The sequence below is a fragment of the Ovis canadensis genome, chromosome 5 (assembly GCF_042477335.2).
Source record: "Ovis canadensis isolate MfBH-ARS-UI-01 breed Bighorn chromosome 5, ARS-UI_OviCan_v2, whole genome shotgun sequence".
NCBI lineage: Eukaryota > Metazoa > Chordata > Mammalia > Artiodactyla > Bovidae > Ovis > Ovis canadensis.
In genome coordinates, this window is record NC_091249.1 from 98,070,908 (window position 1) to 98,080,844 (window position 9,937).

At 37.5% G+C, this 9,937-nt stretch overlaps 1 non-coding gene across 1 annotated transcript; it reads right to left on the reverse strand.

Annotated features, from left to right (window-relative positions):
- Nucleotides 1–9,480: 9,480 nt before the first annotated feature.
- TRNAC-ACA (transfer RNA cysteine (anticodon ACA)) lies at nucleotides 9,481–9,552 on the reverse strand. Its single transcript has one exon. It is a non-coding gene; the product is annotated as a tRNA-Cys (tRNA).
- Nucleotides 9,553–9,937: the final 385 nt, after the last annotated feature.

Here is a 9,937-nt window from a genome sequence, read left to right on the forward strand (position 1 = left end):
CTGAATTGCAAGGTGGAAACTTGACCACTGGACCACCAGGGAAATATGGACCATTATTTTTTAATTGAGGTTTGTTGTTTTGCTATTGAGTTATGTGACTTCTTTATATATTTTGAATATAAAACCCTTATCAGATACACAGTTTACAAATATTTTCTCTCAGTTCATCAGTTGCTTTTTTAAAATTTTTTGATGGTTTCCTTTACTGTGCAGAATGTTTCAGGTTGATGTAGTCATACTTGTCTATTTTTGCTTTTATTACCTTTGCAATTGTCTTTGCAATGGTGTCAAATCTGAAAATAACAAGAGTGCCAGGACCAATGTCAAAGATTTTTTTCTGCCATTTATTCCTCTAGCTCAGCAGTTTCAAATCTTAAAATCTAAGTCTTTAATCCACTTGAAGTTGATTTCTGTATGGTAAAAAATAAGGGCCTAATTTCATTTTGTACTTGTGGCAATCCAGGTTTCCTAACTCCATTTATTTAAAAGGCTATCCTTTTCTCCTTGTTAATTTTTGGTGCTTTTGCAAAAAAATCAAACAAACAAATATAAAAACAATTGACTACATACCATGCATGTATTTCTGGGCTCTCTGTTCAGCCCATTAATCTACGTGTCTGTTGTCATGCTAAAGCCATCTCTTTTGATTACTAGAAATTTGTAACACACTTTAAAGTCAGGAAGTATGGTGCCTCCACCTTTGGTCCTCTTGCTCAAAATTGCTTTAGCTATTTAGGGTCTTTTGCAGTTCCATATAAATAGTCTTCCCTTGTAACTCAAATGGTAAAGAGTCTGCCTGCAATTCAGGAGACCTAGGTTCAGTCCCTGAGTTGGGAAGATCCTCTGGAGGAGGGCATAGCAACCCACTCCAGTAATTCATGCTTGGAGAATCCCATGGACAGAGAAACCTGGTGGGTACTGTCCATGGGGTCCCACAGAGTCAGCCATGACTGAGTGACTAACACACACACACACGAATTTAAATATTCTTTTTTCTATTTCTGTGAAAAATTATATTTTTTTGTGTGTGTGATTGTATCCTCTATTGCAGTTGTCAACCTAAAAACTTGGCTTATATTTATATGCAGGAATCAAGTATGTCAAAATATTCAGGCTGCTTTCAACCTCCCTTGATATATTTCAGTATTTAAAATGCTATGCTACATATAATACTGCAGAATGATTCCCACACTAGAAAAATGTTCAAGAATATATTGATTTTTTTCTGGCATATATTGCAAATTTCGTGAACTCTACAAGTAGAGTTCTATCCAAATTATCCCAGATAGCTTTCTATCAAAAATTTTATAGCCTTCTAAATAGTGGGAGAGACTAGAGATCTCTTCAGGAAAATTAGAGATACCAAGGGAATATTTCATGCAAAGATGGGCTCGATAAAGGACAGAAATGGTATGGACCTAACAGAAGCAGAGGATATTAAGAAGAGATGGCAAGAATACACAGAAGAACTGTACAAAAAAGATCTTCATGACCAAGATAATCACGATGGAGTGATCACTCACCTAGAGCCAGACATCCTGGAATGTGAAGTCAAATGGGCCTTAGAAAGCATCACTAGGAACAAAGCTGAGGTGATGGAATTCCAGTTGAGCTGTTTCAAATCCTGAAAGAGGATGCTGTGAAAGTGCTGTACTCAATATGTCAGCAAATTTGGAAATCTCAGCAGTGGCCACAGGACTGGTAAAGGTCAGTTTTCATTCCAATCCCAAAGAAAGGCAATCTCAAAGAATGCTCAAACTACCACACGATTGCACTCATCTCACATGCCAGTAAAGTAATGCTCAAAATTCTCCAAGCCAGGCTTCAGCAATACATGAACCATGAACTTCCAGATGTTCAAGCTGGTTTTCAAAAAGGCAGAGGAATCAGAGATTAAATTGCCAACAACCACTGGATCATGGATAAAGGAAGAGAGTTCCAGAAAAACATCTATTTCTGCTTTATTGATTATGCCAAAGCCTTTGACTGTGTGGATCACAATGAACTGTAGAAAATTCTGAAAGAGATGGGAATCCCAGACCACCTGGCCTGCCTCTTGAGAGACCTGTATGCAGGTCAGGAAGCAACAGTTAGAACTGGACATGGAACATCAGACTGATTCCAAACAGGAAAAGGAGTACATCAAGGCTATATATTGTCACCCTGCTTATTTAATTTATATGCAGAGTACATCATGAGAAACGCTGGGCTGGAATAAGCACAAGCTGGAATCAAGATTGCCGGGAGAAGTATCAATAACCTCAGATATGCAGATGACACCACTCTTATGGCAGAAAGTGAAGAGGAACTCAAAAGCCTCTTGATGAAAGTGAAAGAGGAGAGTGAAAAAGTTGGCTTAAAGCTCAACATTCAGAAAATGAAGATCATGGCATCTGGTCCCATCACTTCATGGGAAATAGATGGGGAAACAGCGGAAACAGTGTCAGACTTTATTTTTTGGGGCTCCAAAATCACTGCAGGTGGTGAATGCAGCCATGAAATTAAAAGACACTTACTCCTTGGAAGGAAAGTTATGACCAACCTAGACAGCATATTCAAAAGCAGAGACATTACTTTGCTAACAAAGGTCCATCTAGTCAAGGCCATGGTTTTTCCAGTGGTCATGTATGGATGTGAGAGTTGGACTATGAAGAAAGCTGAGCACTGAAGAATTGATGCTTTTGAACTGTGGTGTTGGAGAAGACTCTTGAGGGTCCCTTGGACTGCAAGGAGATCCAACTAGTCCATCGTAAAAGAGACCAGTCCTGGGTGTTCATTGGAAGGACTGATGCTGAGGCTGAAACTTCAGTACTTTGGCCACCTCATGTGAAGAGGTGACTCATTGGAAAAGACCCTGATTCTGGGAGGGATTGGGGGCAGGAGGAGAAGGGGACGACAGAGGATGAGATGGCTGGATGGCATCACCGACTCGATGGACATGAGTTTGAGTGAACTCCGGGAGTTGTTGATGGACAGGGAGGCCTGGCGTGCTGCCATTCATGGGGTCACAAACAGTCGGAGATGACTGAGCTACTGAAATGAACTGAACTGAACTGAACTGAAATAGTGTTTTAGTTTATCTTAATAGAATATATGCTACTTTTAATCTTTACAAAAATCTCAAGACTTAAATTCTGAAAGCAATATTCTAAGTGATACCAAATAGAATTTACAATGTATTCATTGATAATTCAGTATATTTTGTAGCATGGTTATTCAGTTAAGAAAATAATGATAAAATAATGTTATTGAGTCCTATTCAGGCTTTTATAGACAAAGCATCATTGAATTAATATCAATAGACTGATTTAACATGTTTTATATTTTAGAAATATACAGTTGACTGGTTAGTGATCTTCAGTAAAAATACAGGTTCTTGTTCCTGGGGCTCTACCGCTTTTATCCTGTTCCTTGGAGCAGCACACTGTGCTTCTAACTATTGTGCCTATAGAACATACAAAAATGAATTTATCTGTATGAGGATATTATGACTTTATTGTTTAAAGAAGTAGAAAACTGGACGCATATAATTTGAAAGTATAACTTTAAATTGGCTATTCTAAATCTTTCCTTACACTTTTTGGTAGATATTGACTTGGCTTCGGATTGACTTAAAATTAAAAGTTTTACATGGCAAAGTAATTAAAACAGTACATTGAGTTTTATAAGTAAAAATATCCAGTAACATTACTTGAAGGTAAACTTTAGATAAATGCTCTCCTGGGCATTATTAGGACTAAAATTAACATTTGGTTATACACAATAGAAAACATTACATCTTGCAGGCCCAAATTTTAATTATATTCTATACCAGGGATCTCCAGCCCCCAGGCCACAGACTGGTACCAGTTTTTGGCCTGTTAGGAACCGAGCTGCATAGCAGGAGGTGAGTGGTAGGTTAGGGAGCAAAGCTTAATCTGTGTTTACAGCCACTCCCCATTGTTGAGTTAATACCTGAGTCCACCCTGTCAGATCAATAGGGACATTAGATTCTCATAGGAGCTTCAACTCTACTGTGAACTGCACATGCTGGGGATCCAGGTTGCAGGCTCCTTAGGAGAATTGTCCTAAAAAATCTGTCCCCTTCTCCCTCAACAGCCTGGTCCATTCAAAAGCTGTCTTCCACAAAACCAGTCCCTCATGCCAGAAAAGTTGGGGACCTCTGTTCTAGAGTGCAGAACTTTTAGGCCTTTAATTCTATACGTTCTGTTTTCTTCTTTCCTTCCTTCTCTCCTGTCTTCCTTCCCTCCTTTTCCTTCTTCCTTCTGTCTCAAGTTCTCTCCCTTCCTCCTTACTTCCTTCCCCTCTTCTTGCCTTTCTTTTTTACTTAAGGAAAATTTCTCACTGATAATCATTGTTGTCATTAAATAGGTATGAAAGATTATCTGTATTCTGAATATTTTCTAAAAAATAAAACTTTGAACAGACATCTTCTCAATTCTTATCAGAAGGAGAGCAAAGACTAATAATATTTCAGATGACCTAAATATCATGTGACCATTCAGTCTTCTCAATTTTCCGTAAGTGTCGTTAGATCAGTCTGGATCATCAGATGACCTGTCCACTGTATATTATTCTTTGGGACTCTCAACATTACTTGGACTTCACTGGTGGCTCAGTGTTAAAGAACCCACCTGTCAGTGCAGGAGACATGGGTTCAATCCCTGGGATGGGAGGATCTCCTGGAGAAGGAAATAGAAACTGGCTCCAGTATTCTTCCCTGGGAAATCCCACGGACGGAGGAGCCTGGTGAGCTACAGTCCTTGGGGTACAGTCCTTGGGGCAAAGAGTCTGCCATGACTTCGCAAATGAGCACACATGCTTGCAAACCATTATTTAATATTTTGTCAGTATTTTATAAAGATGGATGTTTTAAGGATCAGTCGTGAGGATAGTATCCATATACTATTTTTGTTTGTTTGTTTAGATCATAGGTTTAGGCCCAGGGATAGAACCCCTGAGCAGTCATTTTGATCTCATATCTTTTGAATATTATAAGTCAAAGAAATTTATGTTTCACTCTTTGTAGTGACTCCTTTCATTTTAATAGTTCCCATATTTTGATTCTATATTTTACTGTTTTTATATAATTAAAATCATTGAAAAACAAAATGAAGACAGAATGTTTTTATGCTTTGGCTTTGCCTAAACTTTGTAGAAACCAATTCATTGCTAAAATGTAGATTAAGTCACTCTCTATCAGAGGACATTCTATTTGCCAGTTCTTGGCCAGTACCCTTCATCCAAAAGAATCCCAATGTTAAGGCCAAGTCAGCTGAAGTCAACTGGTTTCAAATAGCTGTAGTGCCTATTTGACCTGATTGTCAAAATGGTGGGAGGTTCTAATAGTTTTGTAGTTATATTTCAAGGTCAGCAGCTATAAGGCCACAATAATCAGTGCAAGTTTACAGTCTGGAAATTCCCTCCATTTGCCATTCCTTAGCTTATCTTTTTCCCTTGTTTATGCTTTAGCAATTAGTAGATATTAAGCACAAAACTGTAGTTTGCAATTCATTCACAGGGATTCTTCAGCTTCTTCTTGGTGTATCACTATTAAGAAAATACGTGAAATTATATTCTAAATTTTTAAAATAGTTAATTATAAAGCATAAAATATATTTTGGTGTATAAAACTAACTTACAAATGGAAGGATACAAATAAAATTTTATAATAAGGCGAGATTCACTCGTGTGTAACACTTTGACCTCAACACAGGTCACAAGCTTGCCCATTCAGATCAAGGAGTGTCATGAAATTCTCAAAAAATAACCTTCAGAATAATTGAAAGTGTGAATAAACACTTTTCAAACTTTTGGATATTCCTGGTGGATAAAATCACATGATAAATACTTGTATGAAGACAATAAAAGTGTTTTCAGATTAATAAAAAATAGAATAACATATTCATTGCTTTGGATAGTCTCATTGTAAAATAAAAATTAAGGTGTATAGCATATGTTTCCATTGTTCTTTGAAATTGCTTATAAACAACATATAATGTATTAAACTGAAATAATATAATGGCAAATAATATATGGCAAATGGTAATCACAGAAAAAATAAAGTCGGTTTCCAATTAAAGATAAGTAATCCTGGAACCTCTTCAAAGATGTATGTTCATCTTCGTGATTAACTCGGACATTACCTTTTTGTAAAAGACAAGAGAGAGAAAGAGGAGAAGCTCACTGAGGAAAGGCATGCTCAACTGCTTAGTAGTGTCTGACTCTTTTCAGTTCCATTGACTGTAGCCTGCCAGGCTCCTCTTCCTGTGAGATTCTCCAGGTGAGAATACCGGTGCCATTTTCTGCTCCAGGGAATCTAGTCAGGATGATCCAGGGATAGAACCTGTGTCTCTTGCATCTCCTACATTGGCAGGCAGATTGTTTACCACTAGCATCATCTAGGATGTCCAGTAGAAGACAAGTTTGAAATTTAAAGCACTATTTCTAATGCTATTTTCTCCTTTCCTGGCTATATTTTAAGACCTATGTCTGGCGGCTAGAGTTAGGAGGGTCGCAGAGTCGGACATGACTGAGTGACTGAGTGACATGACTGAGTGTCACATTTGAAAAAAAAAATACATAGATTCATGTCATTTTTATAAATTGTTTCCAGAATGCATGTTTCAAATAAAAGTTTACTCCAGAAATAATTTTCATTAAATAAGAAAGCATTTTATAATTCTTCAACTTCATTCCATTCAGAGTCATTGTATATTTTTGTGTTGTCCTGTCTGCCTGCTAAATATCTCAAAATGAATGCAATTCAAACAACTACGTTTACATATATTCACAAACTCACTTTTGCAGTAAACTTGCTTTTCATCTATAGTTTTCTTATTGTAATTTTAATATGAGCCAGCTAGGCATAGACTTTCAGCATCAACGTAATTTTTTGGCGGGGAGAGAGAAATTTAAAATATCTGCAAACACATGAAAATTCAGCCTTGGAAAAGTTAGTGCTGTGCTGTGCTCAGTCACTCAGTCGTTTCCAATTCTTTGCTACCCCATGGACTGTAGCTTGCCAGGCTCTTCTGTCCATGGGGTTTTCCAGACAAGAATGCTGGAGTGGTTTGCCATGCCCTCCTCCCGGGGATCTTGCCAACCCAGGGATCAAAACCAGGTCACCTGCTTGCAGGTGAATTCTTTGGCATCTGAACCACCAGGGAAAAGTTGGTATTTGGTCTTACTCACAAAAGGTCCTAAAATGAATGATAGTATTAACAACATGAAAGGTGGAATACTTTAAGTGGTTCTAGGATTTAATGGTTAGTCACACTTCTTCCTGGAAATACAAACAAGTTGAGCAAATCTTTAGGCAAATCTTGGAAAGCATGGAGAACATTATGGCCATTGTCCATCATTGGGACACAGAGTTGGAACATGATATAACAGGGATTAGAGGTGTATAATCATTTACTGAACTGGGATGTTATACATTGTATGGAAAAGCCCTGAAGTAATTATTTGATTTGAATAACAATATCCTTAAGAGAACAAGTCATTGTTGGATTTTCCCAGAATCCATATTGATATTAGTTCATAGGCAGTTACTCATCTACATACCCAGTAGTATATTAGATTCTTAAATGATGCCCCATAGATTAGTGTACCTTTGAATTATTTCTCCCGACCTTTCTTGATAACCCCTCTAGAAATTGTGAGTAGGCATAAATCAGTTTAGAAGAAAAGCCAAAACTCTGCTTAAAGTTTTAAGCAGAGACAAAAGAGCACTCATTTTACCTGAAACAGGGAAAGGTATTTGATAAACCTGGCCCAGGTTATGTAGGCTCTTTATCTCTTGCTAAGGAGGTATTCTAAGCCCAGGGCCCATTCTTACATAGCTGTTCAAGACACAAGACTTGCTTTCCCCATCTCACCCCCGAATTAGCTGCTAAAACGCAGATAAAAAATACAAAATCTGAAAGAATCATTGCCCATATTGAATTTGGACATGGAGTCCAGGGGTTTGCTTACAGGGGATTGCTTTGCAGCTGGTTTGCTCACAGAACCTCTCTATCATTTTGAGATAGTACTTTACCAGGGGCACTAGGAAAGACAGATCCAAGAGAATGATCAGTTCTCCCTAGCAAATGGCCCTCAAGCAGGAACCCCAAGTGCCATGGCTGAGCTTCCTAAACAGGTCAAAGAATGAGTATAGAGAGGAGTGTGGATGTATTCCTGACAACCCTCCATCCGCCTAAGCAAAGATTTTCTCCAGCCTCTCCAATTTCTTGATACATAGTTGACCCTTGAACAATACAAGTTTAAACTACAGAAGAACCACAGATACATAGGAACTGAGTATATGAGGGCTGAATATAAAGTATAGAAAGATTTTCAGTTGCTTAGAGAGGTGATGTCCTTTAACCCCCACCTTGTTCAAAAGTCAACTGTATAAACAACAAAAGGTGTTGACAATGAGGCAGATGGCACTCTGTTCTGCCAGCAGATAACTGAGGGTTATTTTTTTGTCCATCACCAACTTGGCTAATGAGTTCAGTGAATTTTACTGGTCCTGAATAACCTGGGTAGTAGCATTAGCCATCTCTGCCCCAGTTAACGACAAATTATGTACCACTTTTTTTTTTTTTTCCCTCCAAGGCTTGTATCCCTATGGCAGATATGAAGAAAGTGACAGCAGAGAAGAAAGCTGTATGACTGTTTTCCTGGTGATGTGCTTGGAAAAACTCTGCCATGTGTCAGAAGTGTGCAACTCACACTCACAAATGCCTGAGGACATAAAATTCCCAAATATCTTCCTATCTGAGGATGATAAGCACTCCAGTAGACCAACATACCCCACAGAGGGAAATTTCATCTGGAAGAGCACATGGATACCAAAAATAAACAAATACAATATAAAAAGGAGAAAATAAGGAAAGAAAGAAAGAAAGAAAATGACTGACCAATATCTCACATTATTTTAAATACAAAATATTGTTTAAAAATTTGTAAAACAAAACCTGAAATACATAAAAAATAGTTATATACATAACCAAGTTTAGATTTCTTCTAAAAATGTATGATACATTTAACATTTGAAAATCAGTGCACTTCACCATATCAACAAGATAGAGACAAAAATATAATATGAGCATATCAGTTGATGCAGAAAAAAAGAATTTGAGAATTAAATGCTGTTTATAAGCCACATGTCTCTGGTATTTTTTTTTACAGCATCCTGATTAACTAAAAGAGTAAGCTTATTTCAAAACAGTTGATTAGATACTGTGGAGATGTAGCTTTATTTTTTTTTTTAACTAAAGGTAAAAAAGATTTTTAAAAAATCAAAGAATAAGCATGTATAGACAACTGGTGTATTTGTGTTACAAATTATGGTGAAAGTGAAAGTGAAGTCACTCAGTCGTGTCCAACTCTTTGCGACCCCGTGGACTGTAGCCTACAAGGCTCCTTGGTCCATGGGATTTTCCAGGCAAGAGTACTGGAGTGGGTTGCCATTTCCTTCTCCAGGGGATCTTCCCCACCCAGGGATCGAACCCAGGTCTCCTGCATTGTAGGCAGATGCTTTACCATCTGAGCCACCAGGGAAGTTTGGTGAGGATCAATCTTAAAACTTTAGCATTTATCTTAAAAATTTGATCATCATTAGAAAGCAAATAACTGAGAAGTCATCACATAAATGTCAATATTTCCCAGGTTAATCATCTGTTCATCACATAAATGTCAATATTTCCCAGGTTAATCATCTGTTTCAATTTCTTTCTGAAAATCTGATATAAAATGCATAATGAAAAGACACAAGGAGGACACCAGTACCAGATGGAATGAGGAGAGGATGTTATGAACCTAGATTGTATCTTCTGTCTGTGGCAACTAAATGTATTTAGTGTTTCTTTGTGCCTTGTATATAGTACTTGGGGTGCAGGTATTCATTAAACATTTGCTGTACTAATTAACAAATAAGGTGAAAAAG